Genomic DNA, 20,902 nt, shown 5'->3' with positions numbered 1-20,902 from the left:
AAAGTTCCAGAAGGACCTCATTATAGTGTAACAGTACTTTTTTTTTAACAGTGTCATTTTTACCAAGACAGTTACATATGGAGTTTGAATAGTTTTATAGCAAAATTGGAACTATGTGTTTGTTCAAGTGTGTGATCCAACATAGGTTTTATGTGTGTATTTTGTCTTCCCTGCCAGACAATTCGGTAGAGTGGAAAGATCTCCAGTTTTACAACCAAAGGACCTGAGTTCAAATTCCAGTTCTTCTTGCTACACTTGTGTACATGGTTAGACAAGTACTTAACACAAGGTGCCTTGCAATTGCCCTTTAACAAAGAAGGATCCTATCTTGTGTGATGCAACGTGCTAGGTGCAATAGAACAAAACTAAGAATAGAATTTGATACCCGTTCTTGTAGAATTTACAGTATAGTGTGGAGATACGTCACTCAGATAACTCTAATACAAAAATTAATCCAAGCACTCCGGGGAGGGACCACATTGCCACTTTATTTTCCCATTCTTAAAGTGGGAGATTCTGTGAATACATGGCAGGAGCTGAATTGTGTGGAATATTGGGTGCACTGAATTAAGGATAGTCCAAAAGCCTCATGTTATATAGACTTTCTTACAAGGTGCAGATTTCAAGGAACTACTGAAATAGTCAGCACCATGCTTTCCTAAGGAATCAGGATCAAACTATTCTTGCTCAGCTTCAATAAGTGTATTGCATTGCGTAGGAATATTTATGAACACACCATTAGAGATGTCCTGTAGCATATCTATCCTATGTATTGACATTTTCCTGACCCTTACCTGCCATACAAATGTCTGATCACCCAGGATAAAATGAAAAGCAGTATCAGAAACAACATGTAATCTACCTGGGTCATGGATTGGAGCTCCTAGAAAACCCGTGGGAAGGGCTCTGTAGGTGATCTCTGGCAAGTAATCAACTCTCCACATTTTGAAGTGCATTCAATTAGTAAATGGGAATGTGCCTAAATTGATCATTACTAACAAGAGCTAGTTTTGTTGTTTTTTTTTAAAAAAATGATCTCCCTCTGATTCATTGTGTTAATGACAGCCTACAAAGCAAGATACTTCCCCATTTACTTCAAAGATTCATATATAAGAGCAAAGCATGCCAATCTCCCCCGCTCATCCCCTCCCCCACCCCACAATAGAATAAGAAACTTGAAAAATGAATCAAAAGCAAACCTCTGCCAAATATATTTCCCATGTGCAAGAACTATGGCTTCGTTGGGTCTGCCATTGCATAGGCAAAAATGCAGAGACTGCCTCTTTTGTCAGTTCGGAGATAAAATCCTATTCTTTGTAATCCCTGAAGAAACAAATCAAATAAACTCTGCCTGAGCTAACCATTTTCAATCCATCAAAGCAATCAAATTCTGTTTACCTGAATCAGAATGATTTCTAAAATGTTATTAAAAAGTAAAATGGAGTTTAACTATTCCAAAAAACTGAAAATGATGTGCAAACAGAAAAGGGATAAGATTTCAGTAATTATGTAGACATAAAGTCGGTGCCATCATTTGTCCCACAATATATTGTAGCTATGGCATATATAGATAAAGGGGCCCTTTGTCTAACATTACTGGTGCAAGTGATGCAGAAACATAATTAATGTAAGAAGTCTTCAAAGGGGAAGAACATTCATTTAGTTAGTTTTATTGCTCTTTCAAGCAAACAGAGGTTTTATAATTTAATAAACCAATTAAATGATTATATGTTTCACCCAAAATATTTGTATATCACACATTACTATCATCTCCAAAATCACTATCACATTCTGGCCAAAGCCCTTTGGTTACTATACAAGGGACTAATTATTATATTTGGCAAGTGTTTTGGTTTGCAGATTATTTTGAAGCCAAGTCCTTTTAGAATTTTGCTTCAGTGTGCCTTTGCAAACACCTGCAACAAAAAAACCCTTCATCTGTGTCATTTAAAGTCCAGATACCATATTATTAGAGCTGTTTAGAGCCACCTTGAAAGAAGCTATTATTTTGGCCCTGCTCCTCTGTCACAATTCTTGAACTGTTCTGTAGGAGGAAAGATGTAGTTCTTAAGCAGATGGCATGTTTTATCACCCCCTCAAAATTGCTTCTTCTGTTCAGTCAAGAATCATTCAGTTTACTTCAGTTACCTATCGCTGCAATGTATTATAACAGTGACGTTCACCACACTGCTGCTGATGAATCTGTCAGCATTTCCATTATAAACTTCCATTATCAGGTAGAGAAAAGCCAGCTGTAAAAATTCATCCTGGAATAAAACTTGACATCCTGGCAAACGGCAAAAAAAAAAAAAAAAAAAAAAAGTTTCGACCTGGGCCACATTCTTTCAGCAATTCAAAACATGAAATTGTTGTGGTGTGTTTTCAGTTACAAGAATACACGCCAATAAAGGCACAGAAGTGGAGTCACTTAAGAGGATTTTCTGGGATCTGTAGTCAAAGATATTTTTATCATGGGCACAAATGTAGTTGGTGCTCCCGGCCATGGCATCTAAAGATGATCTAAAACAATGATGTTACTCGAAGACACTGCACAGTGAAGTTTTAAAAGATTTTTCAAGCTGCAAGCCCTTTGTTTCTTCATTTTCAACCATGTAAAGAAAATGATACTAATAGTGTCATGGTGTAAATTACCTATGGGAGGAGGGCTGTGTTATTTCTTTTCCAGTGAAAATTTGAAACGGACTTCTTAGTACAACTCTTAAGAAAGGAAGTAGTAGGACATCAATTGTCTGGCATTCATTTGTTCATTCAACAAAAATGTATTGTATTATTACTATGTGTATAGTTTTCTCAATCATCATCCTTCTTGTTCTCTCTGAAGCATTTGACACTGTCAATCACTTTCTCCTCCTAGATACTCTCTCTTTTCTAGGTTTTTGTAACCTAGTTTTTGTTTTTTCCTCCTCAGCCTTCTTTGCTGGCTCATCATCCATATACACCTATGGGTGCACCCCAAGACTCTATCCTGGGCTATCTTTTCTCTATATATACTCTCTCACTTGATAAACTCAGCAACTCTCATGAGTTTAATCATTATTTTTATGCACATGACTGATAGTTTTTGTTTTTTTATATCTAGCCCTATTTTCTCTCTTGAGCTCCAGGCTCACATGAGTAATGTCCAATGTAGCTGGAAAGATGGGTTGGGACCAAGTTGTATAGAGCTTTAGAATTTTATCCTAGAAATAACAAGAAGCCATTGTACCACCACCTGGCTTCCTTCAACATTCAAAGCTCTTTATAACCTGACTCCAACCTACTTTTCCGTTTTTATCAAATATTATTCCCCTCATGTACTCTCTGTTAAAGTAAATTGACCTTCTTACTATTCTTCATAGATGACCCACTATTCCTGGAATCCACTCTCTCCCTCTTAGAATCCCTAATTTCCTTCAAAACCTCAAGCATAGCTCAAGCTCAAGCACCACCTTCTGGATAAAACCTTTCCTGATCTCTTCATCAAATAGTGCCACCCCTCCCAAAATTACTTTGTATTCATTTTGGATGCAATTCTATATGTACGCATTCCTCTAGAAAACCTCATGGCCTCCTCTTCTCTCACTCTCCTCTAAATCTCTTCGCAGTCAAGCTGCACCAATAAATTGCTCTCCAGATCTAACAGTCTTTTCTTAATCCTTAAGTTTCTTGACCTCTCTGCAGCTTTTGGCACTATTAATCACAGAATTCTCTTTAATACTGCCTCCTGTCTATGTTTTCATACCATTGATTTCGCCTGGTTCCCCTCCTGCCTTTCTGACTATTCCTCAGTCTTTTCTGAATCTTCATCCAGATCAATGGATTCAATTATCATCTCTATGCAGATGTTTCTCAGGTATCTATCTATCTGTCTGTCTATCTATCTATCTATCTATCTTTATCCATCTCTAACCACTCTCTTGACCTTTAGTCTCGTCTCTTCAGCTGCTTCTTGGACATCTCAAACTGACTGTTTGTATAGTTTAAACTTAACATGTCCCAACCAAACTCATTATCTTTCTCCCAAAATTCTCCCTTCTTCTTAATTCTCCTATGATTATTAAAGACACCATTATCCTCCCAATCATTAATGCTCAAAACATGTCACCTTTGAACCCTAGATGTCATCCTCAACTCCTCTCTCTCTCTCTCTCTTTCACAAACACACACACACACACACACACATCCAGTTTGTTGCCAGGTCCTGCTGATTCAACTTATTAACACCTCTTTTATGTGCCCCCTTATTATCTCTAACATTGCTACTACCCTGTGCAGGCCCTCATCACCTCATGCCTGGTCTATTGAAATGGTCTGTTGGTTGATATCCCCATCTCATCTCCCTCCACTCAAGTCCATTCTACACTCAGTGACTAAGTGATCATCCAAATGTACAAATCTGACTATGACAGTCCCCTGTTCAGTAAACTACAGTGGTTCCCTAGAACCTATAGCAGGGATTGTTTTTCCTTTCTTTGTATCACCATGACCTAGCACAGTGCCTGGCAAATAATAAGCACCTAGTAAATGTTTGGTGATTTGACTTAATTTAACATTGTCTTCCCTGTTAGGATACTGTTATCATTTGTCTTTTGTTTTCGAAGAGGACCAATGACATTATGGGGCAATGTCTTGACATCTACATGAATTAGACTTAAGTGAAGTAGAGTTGCTCCAGGTCTTTGGTCTCACTCTCTCTTCCAGAGTCATTGAAGTCCAGTGGCAGGATAAAAGTCAGGATGACTGGTGATGGCCCAGGATGCAGTAGATGGCCTTGGCACCTTCAATGTCTAACTGAGCTCTAAGAGCTCCACAGCCCCTGCTTCAGCTGCCTTCATGGCCATTGGAACAAATCGTTCTTATCTGCCCATTCCACCAGGAAAAGTCCCTGCTTGGGGTAGACATCCCCCTAACTCACTGACAGGTTTGAGGTCTGTCAGTTACCCTTAACCTGGTTTAGCCCATCTGCTGAGATGGTTTTACCCGTGTATGGCCAATGTGCATGCTATATAGAGCTTCTTGGAGCCACAGATGAAAATTGGATGAAAAGTGGACACCAAAGGTGGATGAGCAGCCCTGAAAAGAGCTCAGCAAGCCTTCACACTAGAGACACTAGTCCTCCTGGAACCCCCCATACACTCCCTGATAGAATGTAAAAAAAGTAGTCCTCCTCAAGGCCCTTACATTCTGACAGTCTAGTTCTCCTTGAGAAAGACTATTTTATTTTTATCTTTGTAATCTGAACACTTAGTTCAGTATCTGTCTCACAGATGGTGCCTCATAAATATTTGTTTATTGATTGATTTATAGTACTATTCCAGGTAATACATAAAGATGTAAAACCCAAGGTCCCTCACCTTGGAAAACTTGCTATATAGTTGGGAAGATGAGACCTATCAAGAATTAAATAAGAATTTGACATATTAACCATAAAAGAACTGTCATAATTAAGTACCCAGTGGGTCTGATATGTAATTAACACTGTAAGTTCATATATATATAAGAGATCTCTTTGACTTGGAGACCTAAGGCTTCACTGGAGGCACATATTGAGCTGGAACATAAATTCTGGCTAGGAGTTGTATATATGGAGAAAATAGAGGAGGACCTCCAAAATTGAGGCAGAACAAAAATGTAGAGGGAAGTATGCATATGGTATGTTTGGGAACAGACAACATATGTTGACTGACAAGATATGGGGCCGGAAGGTGGCGTAAGGTGTAGGAGTGATGTCTCTGGAGAGGGAGACATCAAAGATGAAGAGCTTTTGGATAAATGGGAGAATTGCAGAGATAGGAAAGTAATGAAACAGAATCGGTTTTGAAGAGAAAATTATGAATGTAGTTTTAGATGTTGTCTAAACAGGGATTCCCGGTGCTTGTCCACTGAGGCAGTCCAAGTTCTAGGTGCTAATTATTATAGTTTAGAATAAGATGAGGTTTTGGCTAGTGGCTACACTTGCAGGTTTTAGGAAAGATATTGAGGCAAATGGAGAGACCAAGGCTGAGCAAATGGGAAGAAACACATTAGATCTGGAATGAGCTTGAGTAAAGTCAAATTTCTTACCAGGAAGGGTGAGCCAAGGAATGACAAAGAACCAACAAGGACATGATTAATAAGCAGAGTTAGATAACTGGGAAGTGGCAAGGCAGTGCTGCTTAAGGTCTATTGCAACTGCCAGACAATCCACAAAGGAGCAAGGTATGATATAACAAGGTAAGATACAATCTCTCTGTTAAATGTGGTGGCTTAATGGTTATTTTCAGGTTGGTTCCTTCCTTAGTCCCTGAACTTTTGAAGGGTTTCAGTGGCATTTTCAGATCTGTCACCATAAACATTATTCTGATTAGGGAGGCAAGGGAATATTCTCAGGCCAGATCGGGGGGAATGTCTTCAGACTCCAGGGACATAGCCCTTAGTGATACAGATTAGTTGAATTTTAGCCAAATGCAAGACAGTCAAGTGGAAGTATCAATGGGCAGTTGAGAAATACATATCTAGAATTAAGGGGAATGAAGGCCTGTGGATATAAATTTGAAAGTCATCTGCAAAGTGGTGAGGAATCATCTAACTGTTTGGGGGCATCAATAATCTCTGGATGAACTTTCCTTGGCTGGATTGTGATGCTTCCCAAAACATATGTATATATGAATAATAACAATAGCTGACATTTATATTGCACTCCAAGGTTTGCCAAGTGCTTTACTTTTTTCATCTCATTTGGTCTGTGGATTGTGTTAACCTTTAAAAATGTATAAATTATGATTTCTAAAGGTTTTCATTTTCTCATAGATTCTTACATTAAGTTATATTTCTCCAGTAGCTGGGATATAAACATGGAGAAATGACAGAATTTGCCCTAAAATTCTCTTTTTGTTTTCCTCTTCCTCATCAACAAATATTTAAGTAAACACAAGGGTGCATGATACAGGTTTTTGAACAAAGGAATTCATTCATTCAGTATTCATTATTCACAGGTTATATATGAGACATTGTGCTAGGTGCTGAGGGAGATACAAATTTGAAAAAGATGTAGTTCCATGCCACAAAGGACTTATAATCTGTACAGCTCTATATTTGTCATTAAGTCCAGAACACACAGAATTGTACTATCATTGAAAAAAGTTTTTGTATGTATCATGGCTATTTATTACTTGTCTATGACAAGGAACCATGTGCTTGAGTTTTAAAAGCATTGTATTTAGTGGGATGAAGATGATCCTGTATGAATCAAAGGAACCTTCTTGGAAGAGGTGACTTTTGTGTTGAGGGATATAGAAAAACTATTCCAGCCATGTGCCAAACTGTGATCTGGAAGTGGGAGAGAGTAGATTATCTCAATGTGCATGATTCTCTTAACTACATACTACTACTTTCTTCAGATTGAAGGACCTTTGTTTCTAAGGTCCCAGACCTTGCAATAGTTTCCAGACAAAATATCACAAGTTGTAGAGAGAGTCAAATATAGCAATAGCTGACTGTCAACATTTATAAGACACTTTAAGGCTTTCAAATATAATCTCATTTCATTCTCACAACAACCCTCTGAGATAGGTGCTGTTATTTTCCTCACCTTACAGATAAGGAAACTAAAGAAGACAGAGGTGATGTGACTTGCCTAGGATCACACAGCTGATAAATGTCTGAGGCAAAATTTGAACTCATGTTTTCCTGACTTCAGGTCTAGCTGGACAATTACATTTTGGTTATTTCCACATAATTTCAGAACATCTCAATTCAATCAAATTCAGTTAATTTAAATCAATTCAGAGAAAAAAGTCAACCAAGCCAGTGTTTGACCATTGAACCCCTGTACCAGTCCAGTCAAAACAGAAAATTTGGTCATTTATTTGAGGTTGGGTATGAGTATTTCAATGCATATGAGCATATTTTCTCACTAGGTCCCATATTTCTTAAAGTTACATAACAAATAATGTGTGTGTAATACAACTGTGTATTACAACTTTCCAAATAAGATGTTAAATACTTATCTGCATGTGGTATGTACAACGCATGGCTCTAGGCAATGGAGATACAAAGAAAAAAAATAAAATCTGCCCTCAAGGAGCTAAGTTGGGGAGAGAAATTTTATAACACAAGGGAAATGAAGGAGGGAGAAATAAGTTAACAACTAGGGAGTATCAGAGAGGTTTTCACAGGGAGGTGGTATGAGAGTTGTACCTTGAAGAAAGTCTAGGGTTCTGAGAGGTAGAGATGACAAATATGGAAGATGGCTTGATCAAATGCATAGAGATAAGAGATGGTCAGAATCAGGAATGCCTAGTATTTTAGTTGGACTGGAATATAAAGTATGTGAAAGGGAGTGGTATGAAAGGCAGGAGCCAAACTGTGGAGGGCAAGCCTTAAAAATAAAGTAGGCAAAAATGAGGCAGGCAAAAATAAGGTAGGCAAAATTAAAGTCTTGGGAAGGGAGAGTTGCCAGGGTAAAAATTGTGCTACAGGAAGAATATTTTGGCATCTATGTGAAGGATGGATTATAGAGAGGAGAAAATGGAAGGTGGAGGGGTCCATTAGGACTATTAAAATAGTCCAGGCAATAAATAATGGGGGCCTGAGTTAGGGCAGAAGTGGAGAGAAGGGGATAGATGTAAGAAATGTCATAGTGATAGAATCAACATGACTTGGCATATTGGATATAGGGTGGGGGGGGTGCATTGAGGGAAAGGGAAGAACCTAAGATGATTCCTAGGTTACAAAGCTAGTAACACCCTCAAAAGAAATAGAGAAATTTGGAGGAAGGGTAGGTTGGAGTGAAAGGAATATAAAGTGTTCAGTTTTGTACGTATTGAGTTTATAGTGCCTCTGACATATATTTATCAGGCAGTTGATATTTCATGGATCAGAGTGTTCAAAAGAGAGATTAGGGTTAATTATACAAATTTGTGATATCTTCATGACGTGACAGTGTAATCACTGGAGGTTGATGATATCTCAATGGGAGGGAATATAAAGAGAGAATGAGCCCAAGGCTTGAGGATCACCTGTACCAAGAAGTGAGAAGATGGATGATAATCCAACAAAGAAAACTGAGGAAATCAAACAAGTCAGAGGAAAACCAGGAGAGAGCAATGTCATGGCATGCAAGGAAGGATGCATATCGATTAGGAGAAAGTGGTCAGTAGTATCAAAAGCTCAAAAAATTCAAGAAGAATGAGGATTGAGAAAAGATTATTAGTTAAAACAGTTAGTTAAAAACAGTTTTGGTCACTTTAGAAAGAGGAGTTTCAGTTAAGTGGTGAGGTAAGAAGCCAGATTACATGGGCTAGAGAGGAAAGTGAATAGTAAGGAACTAGTAAAGGTAGATGATTGTTTTTGCAATAAATGGGAGAAGTATAAGAATGAAACTTAGGTGGGGGAGGTGGAAGTATCAGGAAAACGGGCAAAAATCTTTAAGTAATGGAGTGAAGTAGAAATAGGAGAGGAGGAGGAGGGGAGGGAGAGAAAGAAAGAGAGAGACAGAGAGACAGAGAAAGAGACAGAGAGAGAGACAGAGACAGAGAGAGAGAGAGAGAGACAGAGACAGAGAGAGAGAGAGAGAGAGAAAGAGTGGGAGTGAGAGAGAGAGAGAAATGAATGACCAAAGGGACTAAAATAAAAGATAGGATTGCTGGGCAGACACAAGCATAAGATTTGGTCTCAGTAAGGTGAAGGGCTACCCACCTTTTCCTCAAAGACAAGAGTAAAGGACAATAGATAGGATGTGTGAAGATGTGTAGGAGTTATGTGGTGTGAAGTAGAGAAGAAAAGGAAGCTCCCAGCCCCCTTTTTAAATTTCTTTCCCATTACTCTTGATATCATCTTCATTTTCAAATAAACCCCTCTCCTTTTCCTACCTCGAAAGCCATCACTTGTAACAAAGAACAGAAAATAAAGAGAAAAAGCAGTTCAACCATGCCAGCCTATGAATCAACCCATTCTCATGGTATATACAATGCCTCATAGTCCTACACCTCTGCAAAGAAGGGGAGAGGAAGATACTTTTTCTCCTCTCTTCTTCAAGCCCTTAGTCACTGTAGTTAACACAGCATTTGATTATTTTTTGCTGTTCTTTCCATTTCTGTCATTGCAGTCATTTTACATATTGTTTTCGTGATTCTCCTTATTTCATTTTGCATTAGTTCATATAAGTCTTCCCATCCTAGCCTAAATTTTCTGACTAAATAGAAATTTAGGGCATCTGTTGAGATGGAGTTGGGGTGGGACAGGCATTGAGGACTTAGAAAGAAATAGAAGAAGGTTTACAGTAGCAACTGAGAAGAAGGGGATAGAGAGTCAGTGAATCATCAGTGTAAAGTTAGTGTGGGCAAGCCTAACCTCCTTCCATTTAAGAGGCACACCAGTAGCAAATGAATAAGAATGCTTTTTCTCACCTGTCCTAAATGACCACATTCTTGGTGAATAATTAAGTGACTTTTTCCAAACTTGAATTAGACCATATAATAAGAAAGTCCCCTAGCCTTCTAAAGTATATTATTTTTCAAACAAGAATTCATTGTATCAATCCCTCAGCTTCATGCAAATTACTGTAGCACATACTTTGAGAAGGCAGGGGTAAAGTCTTAAAAAGTGGGCTCTGGAAACGTTAAAGACCGACTCAGATTTCATGAAAATGAGATTTCAGATCAAATCAGATGAAACCTTGAGGTGTATGGGATTGGTTTACCACCAACCAAATGTGACCTCTCCTGGTCCTGAGGGCTCCAAATGCTTGAAAAGCATTGAAAAACCTCTTCAACATCAAATAGCAACATAAGAGCATTTGCTGATGATTTAAGCCTAGGCGAATCAGAAACATCTGGATTAAATTATCCTCAAATTCTACATAATCTGAACAATTAAGGTGAATGGGGGGAGGGGAGGAAGCACTTGGCAAAATGTGCTTTGGGTTTAATCAAGGTCTGGAGTGTTTGGAGATCAGTTTGAGCAGCTGATGAACATAAATGAAGCCAGGATAGCTCACACTATTTTTGAGGTAGAAGAGAGCATGAGAGAACTTCTTTCCTGTGTGTGTCATGTATTATGTGTTGTTCATCTTTCATTTTCAAAGAGGACCAGTGACATAACAAGTGATGTCTTGACTTGCCTATGAATTGGATTTAAGTGAGGCAGAGACGACCCCTCAGTGGGACCATTCTTACTTTCAGCTTCTCAGTGGGCAAATAAATTGTCCAGTTGGGTATTCGAGGCACAACCTAGTCCTCAAGTTAATTTCAGTAGCCATGGGGACAGATGAAAAGAAAGAAATGTAGAATTGTTGCCAAACTGAGTCTCTTGAAGATAAGAGTTCTTAATATGTTTGTGTCATGGACCCTTTTCACAATCCAATGAAGCCTAGTGACTCTTCAGAATAATGTTTTTAAATAATTGAAGTAAATGCTAAATTTAAGTTAGCAGTTGGTGGGGGGAAACAAAAGATGTATCTTGTCCCCCATCCAAGTTTCTTGAAAAATATATCCATGAATGTGTGTGTGTGTGGCTTCAGGTTCTGTCTGTAACACATACTGACTGTGACTATGAACAAGTCACTTAACCTATCAGTAGTCCAGGCAACAATCAAGAAAAACAAAAACGTTAAAATTGCAGAATGGTTGCAATTCTTCAGTAAAAGAGAGAAATTCCTCACAAGAAGTTCCCTTCATCCATGAAATCACAACCCTTCTCATCATTGTTGTCGTTGTTCAGTCATGTCCAACTCTCCATGACCACATCTGGGGGTTTTCTTGGCAGAGATATTGGGGTGGTTTGCCATTTTCTTCTCCAACTCACTTTACAGATGAGGAAACTGAGGCAAACATGATGAAGTGACTTGCCCAGAATCAAATAGCTAGTAAGGGTGTGAGGCAAGATTTGAACTCAGGAAGATGAGTCTTCCTGACTCCAGGCCCTCCACTGGGCCACATAGCAATTGATTTTAGCCCACTCTTTCAGCATTTACTTATGTTGTTTATATTTTATATGTCCTTGTCATTGTCTCTTTCATTGGAATGTGAGCTCCTTGTGAATATAGATTGTTTCCTTCTTTGCACTGGCATCCTCAGTGCCTAGCACAGGCTTATAGCACATAGTTGACTAGGTGTTTAATTAATACTTGTTGATTGATTGATTCACCCACAATCAGTGGGACACCCACTGCCATAATGTGGATGTGGAATCATTTATGTGGATGTGGCTCATTTATTCTTGTGTGTACCACAACACTTCCTACCAATGCCCTTTCATGAAAGGGCATCGATGAACCCTTTATTTTAACTGACAAATCAAAGAGAACCAGTGCTAAGACTGCAATCGTTTTATCCTCATTATACCAAGGAATTTCAGCCCAGATGGCACACACCTCTAATCATTACATGCTGATCACAGACCCTGTGTGTTACCTATGATCAGCCCCAAAACATAAAAGGTGGAGAACTGACTCAGATTTCCAGACAGACTGTCATGAAGAATTTCCCTTCTCTCGGGGAGGGACGAGGATTAGGTCCAGTGTCAAGTAAATCCCCTAGCCCTCCCCAGTGAAACACATTTCTATGTAGCTTTCTAAAATGAGGCCTGTCCAGCTTACTTACTTTATAGCAATTACATTTCTGAGATTTAGAGGGATCCTTTCCTTGGGTTGTTTGCATTCCTAATTTCCATGATTACATGAAGTTGTCATCCAGAAAATGCCCTTTGTGAATGACTAAATTCCTATCATGTGTCACCCCACTGCCATCCCCCACTCATTTACTAACTAGACATCCTTGCCTTCCTCCCTTTCCTTCCCCCTTCCCCCACTGCCTCCAGCCCACAAAGTCGCAGCCCAAAACAAACTATACTTAGGGCTTTCATTTGGCAATGGATCATATAACTTCTAAAGCTCAATTTCCTCTCTTCCTTTGAGCTATGTCACCTCAACCACACTGATCAATATTAAGCAGTGTAACCCTCACACCATCCTGCAGTCATCCCTTCCTTCTCTCTCACCCACACACTCACACTCTCTCTCACACACATACACATAAAAAACTCAGCACATTAAGGAAAGCTGTTAAGCTAATCTGGGGCATCTAAATGGGCAATATATGTTGAGTCCATGCTCCATTGATCATAATTATTGCAGTGCCCTTTATCAAGTAACCATCTTAAACCATTATTTAGAGATCATTTTGCTTTCCATTACTGTTGCTATATTGCAGAATTCGCTGGGAATTGAACGCCTTGTGATGGAGAGGTGTGTGGTGGTATTAGGTTGGAATCAGCTCCCGTCACCCAACAGTGTTTCCAAACTGAGTGACTTAGTGTCTCACAGTCACTGAACTTTGGAAGAGCTAGTGAGTTAACTTTATGGTGAAGAAACGAATCATCTGGACTGTGGTTGATTTCCAACCCAAGCTTGGCAAACAATGGCACCGTTATTCTTATTCAGCCATAATCCCTAATAAGTCCCTCAGTGTGCAAAGACTGACTCACACTGGACTCTTTGCAGATGAAGTGCAGCCCCTGAAAAGTGTCTGTATGAAAAGGCATCTAGTATGTTCATTCACTCAATCATTTATTCAGCCACTGCTATATATGAGGCACTGTCCCAGGGCTGTGAAAATACAAAGATGAATGAAAAGCAGCATGGAGTGATAGAGGACTGGATGTGGAGTCAGGGGAGGCATGGATTCAAATCCCTGCTCTGATATTAACTAGCAGAATGAAATGACTTGGACAAATCACTTCACCTTTGTCAGCCTGTTTCCCTTACCTGTAAAATGGAGATATTACCTATAGTACCTAAAGAGCTCTGAGGATCAGTTAGTATAACATATGTAGGGCAGCAATTCTCAAGCTTTTTGCTCTCAGGAACACTTTACACTCTTAAAAAAATAATGAGGACCCCTCCCCCACACAAGAGCTTTGGTTTCTTCATTATTTCTATTAATATTTATTGAATAAGAAATGAAAATGTCTCAGTATTATTATGAAAATAGGTTTAACCTCACAGATTTCCTGAAAGGGTCTCAGGGATTCCTAGGAGTCCTTGACCACACTTTGAGAGCCACTGATGTAGAGCATTTTTGCAAACTTTAAAGTCAAAATGACTTCAGAATATCTGTGGTTACATTGATGTGGGTATTTTTCCCCATTGGTGTAAAACACAGCCCTTCCATGCCCACCCTTTTCCTAGCACTTTTGTGTCATAATCCTCCCTGGAGGTCCACCTACCATGCCAGGGTCTTACCTATAGATCTCTTTCCATTGTATGGGTACTAATTCAGCTTTTGGCCCCTCCATCTGTAATTCCTCGATCTCTCTGAATAACTAATCTCCTTACTTTTCTGACCATATATCTTTTTGATAATATCTTTATACCAATTCTTGTGCATGACATTATCAGTAACATGTTATAATCTATTGAAACCCACCACAAGTCTCTCTGTTGCCCTTTTGGTGACCCACAGTTTTAATTTTTTGGAGAATATAGTATTTCATCATTTTCAATCATGTACAGTAGCATCACCAGAAGAATACTGGTGGTAAAAAGTTTTTTGTTTTTGTTTTTGTTTCAGGGAATAGCTTAAGGTCATTTAAAATTCAATGCAATTTCCCAAATAAAGTTCAAACTACAATAATGATGATGATGATGATGATGATGATGATGATAGCTAGCATTCATATAGTACCTACTATGTGCCAGGCACTATATTAAGCATTTTACAAATATTATTTTATTTTATCCTCACAACAACCCTGAGATGTAGATGTGATTATTATTCTCATTTCATAGTTGAGGAAACTGAGATAAACAAAGGTATTAAGTGACTTCCCCAGGATCATATAGCTAGGAAGTGTCTGAAGCCCAATTTGAACACAGATCTTCTTGTCTAGGTCGACCATTCTATCCACTGTGGCACTTAGCTGCCTCTTCCTCCTTCCTATTCGGTCCTGGATCTAGCTTATTGTCCATTTTCAGAGTCTATCTGCGATCAGTGTACAGATGGATCAGCTCAATGGGCTATCTCAATGGGCTGTCACTTGCATATCATAGGTTGGATAATGGGCATTCTTTATTAGGTAGTATAGTGTGGTGGCAAGGGCTGGCCTTAGAGTCAGCAGACCTGGATTTGAATTCCACCTCAGATATTTAGAAGCTGTATGACCCTTTGTCTATGAAATTGGCATAATACTTGCACTTACAGATTTGTGGGAAGAAGCACTTTTTAAAAGTTTAAGATGCCATACTAGTGTGAGCTATTATTATTACATAGGGCAGCTAGGTGGAACAGTGAGTACAGCATTGGACCTGGAGTCAGGAAGACCTGAGTTCAAATCCAGCCTCAGCCACTTACTAGCTGTATGATCTTGGGCAAGTCACTTTACCTTGTTTGCCTCAGTTTTCTCATCTATAAAATGAGCTGGAGAAGGAAATGGCAAACTACTCCAGCATCTTTGCCAAGAAAATCCCAAATAGAGTCACAAAGAGTCAGACACAACCCAAATGACTGAACAATTACAAAAGAAATTATTATTACTTTCTTTTCTTATTTATGGTGTGGATTATTATGCTGAACTCTTTTGAATGGATATGGATCTCATTTAGGAAGCTCTATAATGCTGTGCTATACAATCAGTACAATGGCATCCACAAACAGGAGCATAAAGAATAAGGGCTCCAGACCCGGAAGACCTGGGTTTAAATCTTACCTTTGCCGTCACCCTGAGCAAGTGACTTAATTACTTTCCACCCCAGTTTCTTTAATTACAAAATGATTTGGGGGCATTGAGGGGAAGAAGGAGCAGGATGGGGAATGAGTGGATTAGATGGCCTTAGTGGTCCTTTCTAGTTCTAAATCTGTGATTCTTAATATGTGTGAAACTCTTTGTAAACCTTAAAGCACTATACAAATATTAGGTATTACACAGAATCTTTCTTTCACTTCTTTCTGCAATGGACATTCTTCATGACAGTGGCAAACAACTTTGGCAACAATAGTAATAAATAACAACAACAACAATAACTATATAAATGTCCGTTCATGCCTGCAAAGAGCTTTACTAATATTATCTCATTTTATCCTCACAACACTGGAGGTAAGGTCTATTATTATCCCCATTTCATCAGTTATTAAGCATCTGAGGTCTGATTTGAATTCAGATCTTCTTGATTTCAAGTCCAGAGCTATACCCGCTGTGCCATGTAGCATATATGTCCCTGTTTATACCTTACTTTATATTAATAATCTGAGGTTATCCTAGTTGTTATACCTCTTAAGGAATCATGTATCATTTAAATATATGCATGGGAGATAACTTTAAAGTTTTTTATAGCCTCAAAGACAAAAAGCACAGTGAGATCTCGTATTTTCTTCATCTTTCTGTCAACTGTGTGATTGTAAATTTTGTCTACTCGAGAATACCTGTTGTAAAAGTCTTCTTGTTCTCTTTTAATATTTTCTTCAAAGATGCCCTGCATATGTGTATGTGCATGTGTGTGTATATATACACATGTGTGTGTGTATATATATACATATATGTGTATATGTGCATATATATATGTAGATTATATATATATATATGAGATTGTTTTTAAAGATTTTGTAGAGATGAGAAAGTGGTCATGGGGTCAATGATGTCCTAGTAATATCCTATTGGCTATCTTTTTTACAGTAGTAATATCATCCATTATTATTTCTAGTAGTTTGCTATCTTGCCCCTCTTTACAGTATCCTGAAACTCATTCCCTCAATACCCTCAAAATTGTGATGTCTTCCCCAAAGACTTTTGTGTGTACTTGACCTAGATCAGTTGTTCTTCTTGACCTTCTTTTTATGCCATTTCCAATTCCTCAATTAGCATTCCAGGGATTCTGATTTCTAGAGTCCACCACCACCAGGGCCAAGAACTAACAAGAGTCTATTCATCTGTTTAAGATGCTAGGAACTGTGCGTAATTAATGAGCCATAATCTTGCATCTCTTTTATATTAGGACCTAAGGCATGGAGAATAGAATAAAATAGAGAAAGAGAAAGTAAAAGTAAAAGTCTTTCAGCCCCTCTGTAAAATAAGCAGCTTTGCTGTGCTCACCAGGAATGCTATCCATGCAGACTTTTCACTGAGGATGACTTTTCTAAAATATGTAGGTGCCTTCTTTGTCAAGAGAAAGTGGCCTAATTTTTAAAAGTCAAACACTGCAGTCATGTATTTTATAACAGGATAATTCCCCAAGGGCTACTGATCAAACTGGGTTGCTTTTACTGTATGGAAGAAAACAAAAACTTCACATGAGAAATTATAAAAATGTACAGATATAAATCCAGAAAAAAATTTGAAAATCCAGAATAAGGAACTTTGGCTATACCCTAGTTAATGATATCCCATGAGTAATAGCAATAAAATTCTGTCATTAGTCCCTGAGCTCAGAGATGGATAAAGTATCCATCCCTCTTTATTTCAAAAATGGCTGTTTTTCTGAGTATAAAACTGATTTCCCCCACTTGAATGTAATGGCTCCCTTGTCTGTAATCCATAGTGTTTAACAGTGTCCCAGAGAGCTTCCTTGTTTTTATTGACATTGGAATGATTTTTATGTTTCTAAACCTTGTACCTAATCTGACACCTTCTCAGAACTCTTCCTAGTTAATTCATCCTTTAAAGCACTAGGTAAACAAAGACCAAGACAAGGATTCATTGATGAGTAGACTTTCACCCCTACTTCACTAAAGGGAGATGATGGCCAAATTTTCCCTTGAGGGAAACTTTGGCTTAAAAAAAAAGACTTCTAAATCTGGAATAAAAGACTTCCAAAGAGTGCATACCAGTGAATTGTGACAAGGAAACATCCTGCTTATGGAATATAATTATTTGCTATTATAATAACACCAGAGACAGTGTGGTACATAGAAAGAGTTAGCTTCGTTGTCTGGAAGAGTTGGGTTCAAGTTCCCCCTGACACGTTGGTTGTGTGTCAAGTCATTTAACTCCTCAGTGCCCCTAGACAGCTCTCGAAGAATACAAGTTGCAGTGAAGACGTTGACCTTCTTTAGTGGAAGGAATTATTTCCTGGGAGCTCTATAAACAATGAAATCACATCTGATCAAAATAGTAATTTCAATAACAATAATAGTAACAATGTGTCAGTTATCTGGAAGTCACTTACCTAACAAATCTTAACTAAGGAGAACATAGCCAAGGGCTCAGAAGGGAGCAAAATTATTTCTGAGCAACTAAGATAAATGCCACATTCACAACATTCACAATATTAAATTCATTCATTTGACTTAGAGGAGATATCCTCAGGGCATCACTCAAAATCAGTTTGTTCTTATGCTCTCTCCAGAGTTACCAACAATATCTAATCTCTGTGTGTGTGTGTGTGTGTGTGTGTGTGTGTTGCCCATGTAGACTGAGTGTATGTCCACATGAGTTTAAATGTGACTTACAGATGGATATCTCTGCAATCTTATCCATCCCTCTCCAAGAGAGACTTTGATTCCTGTATAAAGGGAAGCAGCAGATTGGGGCCATGAAGCTGGCCACTCTGCTTTCCTTAGAGAGGTTTGAGGGAAGGATGATTTGGGTCAGGTCTATTTTATACCTGTCTGCCCCCTAAATACTGTTAGTTTAGGGAAAATGACTTTGTTCTTCGATTCTAGCCCCTTTCTCCTGCTCACTATCCCTTAAAGGGGAAGGAGTGTCCCAACCTTATATATGAAGGCTCAACTCCTTCCCACCGAATGTTAGTTTCATAAAAGACCATCACAAATAATGAATAGCAAATAAATTCATTTATCTAAGCAGATAGCCAACAGAAATCAAAGAACTTAGGTTAGAAATACCAGTCATTATACAGAGTAAATGATTTCTCCCACTGGGACTGAGAAACCTCAATTCAAATGAAAGTGCCCAGTCTCAACCAAAAGGAAATTTCCCATTCTCTACGGAGAGAGGAAAGCTAGAAATAAGAGACATGCTGAGGCATCAGCTCTTCTACATGTCTTCCACTTCCTTAAGTCTTTTCTGTCTTTCCAGAAGTTTCTCTCTGAAGAAAGCCTCAAACTATGTGTGAACTACGTGACCAAAAGCAAAAAGATCTTTCCTCTCCCACGATCTTGTACCAACTCAGTCCCTTGCGCAGGTATTTAGTGTCAAGTAAGAGTTGTCTCCACCACTGAGGAGGATGTCATGCAAATGCACTAGGCTTTTCTGTTCTCATCTTTCACAATCTACTGCTGCATTTGACAATGTTGACCACTCTCTTCTCCTGGATAGTCCCTCCTTTCTGGGAGTCTATGACACTACTTTGTCCAGGTTCTCCTCCTGCCTGTCTAATCACCCTTTCTAAGTCTGCTTTGCTGGTTCATCATCCAAGTCATACCCCTGACTATGGTTGTTTCCCAGCTATCCTAAGCCCTCTGTACATCTTTCCACATGGTGACCTCGTTGGTTCTCATGGTTTAATTATTATGATTCATAGATTATATATACATATATGCATACATGTGTGTATCTGTGCATATATCCATACATGTCAATGTATATAATCTCCACTGAACTTCAATCTCACAACACCAGTTGCCTATAAACAATTCAAAGTGGACATCCCAGAGACGTCTCAAACTCAACATGTCCAAAATTGAACTCATTATGCCCTCCACCCCTCACCAAATCTTTTCCTTTTCCAAACTTTCCTGTTGAACACCACCATCCTATCAGTCCTAAGTTTGTCATCTTGACACTATCTTCGACTCATCGCTCTTCTTCACCCCACATATCCAGTCAATTAAAAAATCTTGCCAGTTCTACCTTTACATCTCCTTCATTGAATCTCCCCTGTCCACTCACACACCTACCACCTTCATTCAGGCCTTAATAACCCTTCACATTGACTATCATAACAGTTTCCTAATTGTCCTCCCTGCTTCAAGCATCTCCCTCTTTACTCAATTCTCTTCACAGCTGATAAAGTTATTTTTCCTTAAGCACAAATCTGACCTGTGCTTAAGAAAAGTATATCACTACCTATTGCCACTAGGCTAAATCATAAACTCCTCTGTTTAGTTATTAAAGTCTTTCACAACATGGCCTCAAGCTGTCTTTCCAGTCTCATCGGCTATCACTCCTCTCTTACTCTGTGGTCAAGCCAAATGGGCTGTCTCTGGGTTCCTCACATAAAACATTTCGTTTTCTATCTTAGTGCTTTTGAGCTAGCTATCCCCAGTGCCTAGAAAGCACTCCCTCTTGATTGTATCCACATAGAATCACTCTCTTCCTCAAGCATCACTTATTTAATTTTTCTTGATCTCAACTCCTGGTGCCTTTCCTCTCAAAGTACCTTTTAAAAAATACTTTGTTATTTGTGCATATTTGTAGTCTTTGTATGTATTTTGAATATATGTGTCTTATAAATGTCCTTGTTGTCTCCTTTTTTATAATGTAAGCTCCTTAAGTGTGGGCATTATCTTATTCTTTGTACTTCTGTCCCCAGTACCTAGCATAATGCCCAGCACATAGTAGGTATTTAATAAATACTTGTTGTTTGATTGATGCTGGAAATAATTCTTACAAGCTCAACTAGCTGGTGTCAAACTACTTAATAACCCTTCATACTAAAAACAGTAAATTAGAAGAAGGAAGACAAAAGACTGATAAAGGCAGAGTACTGATAACACAAAAAAGTCACAACTGATAGCATGGCAGACAGTGAGGAGGTTGGGGAAAATGATAGAAATCCTTGAATAACAATTCAAAAAGCCCAGGAGCTGGGGCCATTCAGCACAGGGGCAATCAGCCCTGTATACCTCATTAGTCCTGAGGACATCTCTGTATTACATCTCAGTAAAATAATTAATCATGCTGGCAATCCCAAGTTAATCAAAAAAGATTACATAATGTTTATACTCTGTTTAAAGAATCAGGGAGATGT

This window comes from Vombatus ursinus, unplaced genomic scaffold (genome assembly GCF_900497805.2).
Source record: "Vombatus ursinus unplaced genomic scaffold, bare-nosed wombat genome assembly UNPS02009205.1, whole genome shotgun sequence".
Lineage (NCBI taxonomy): Eukaryota > Metazoa > Chordata > Mammalia > Diprotodontia > Vombatidae > Vombatus > Vombatus ursinus.
Note: the sequence above shows the minus strand (reverse complement) of the source record.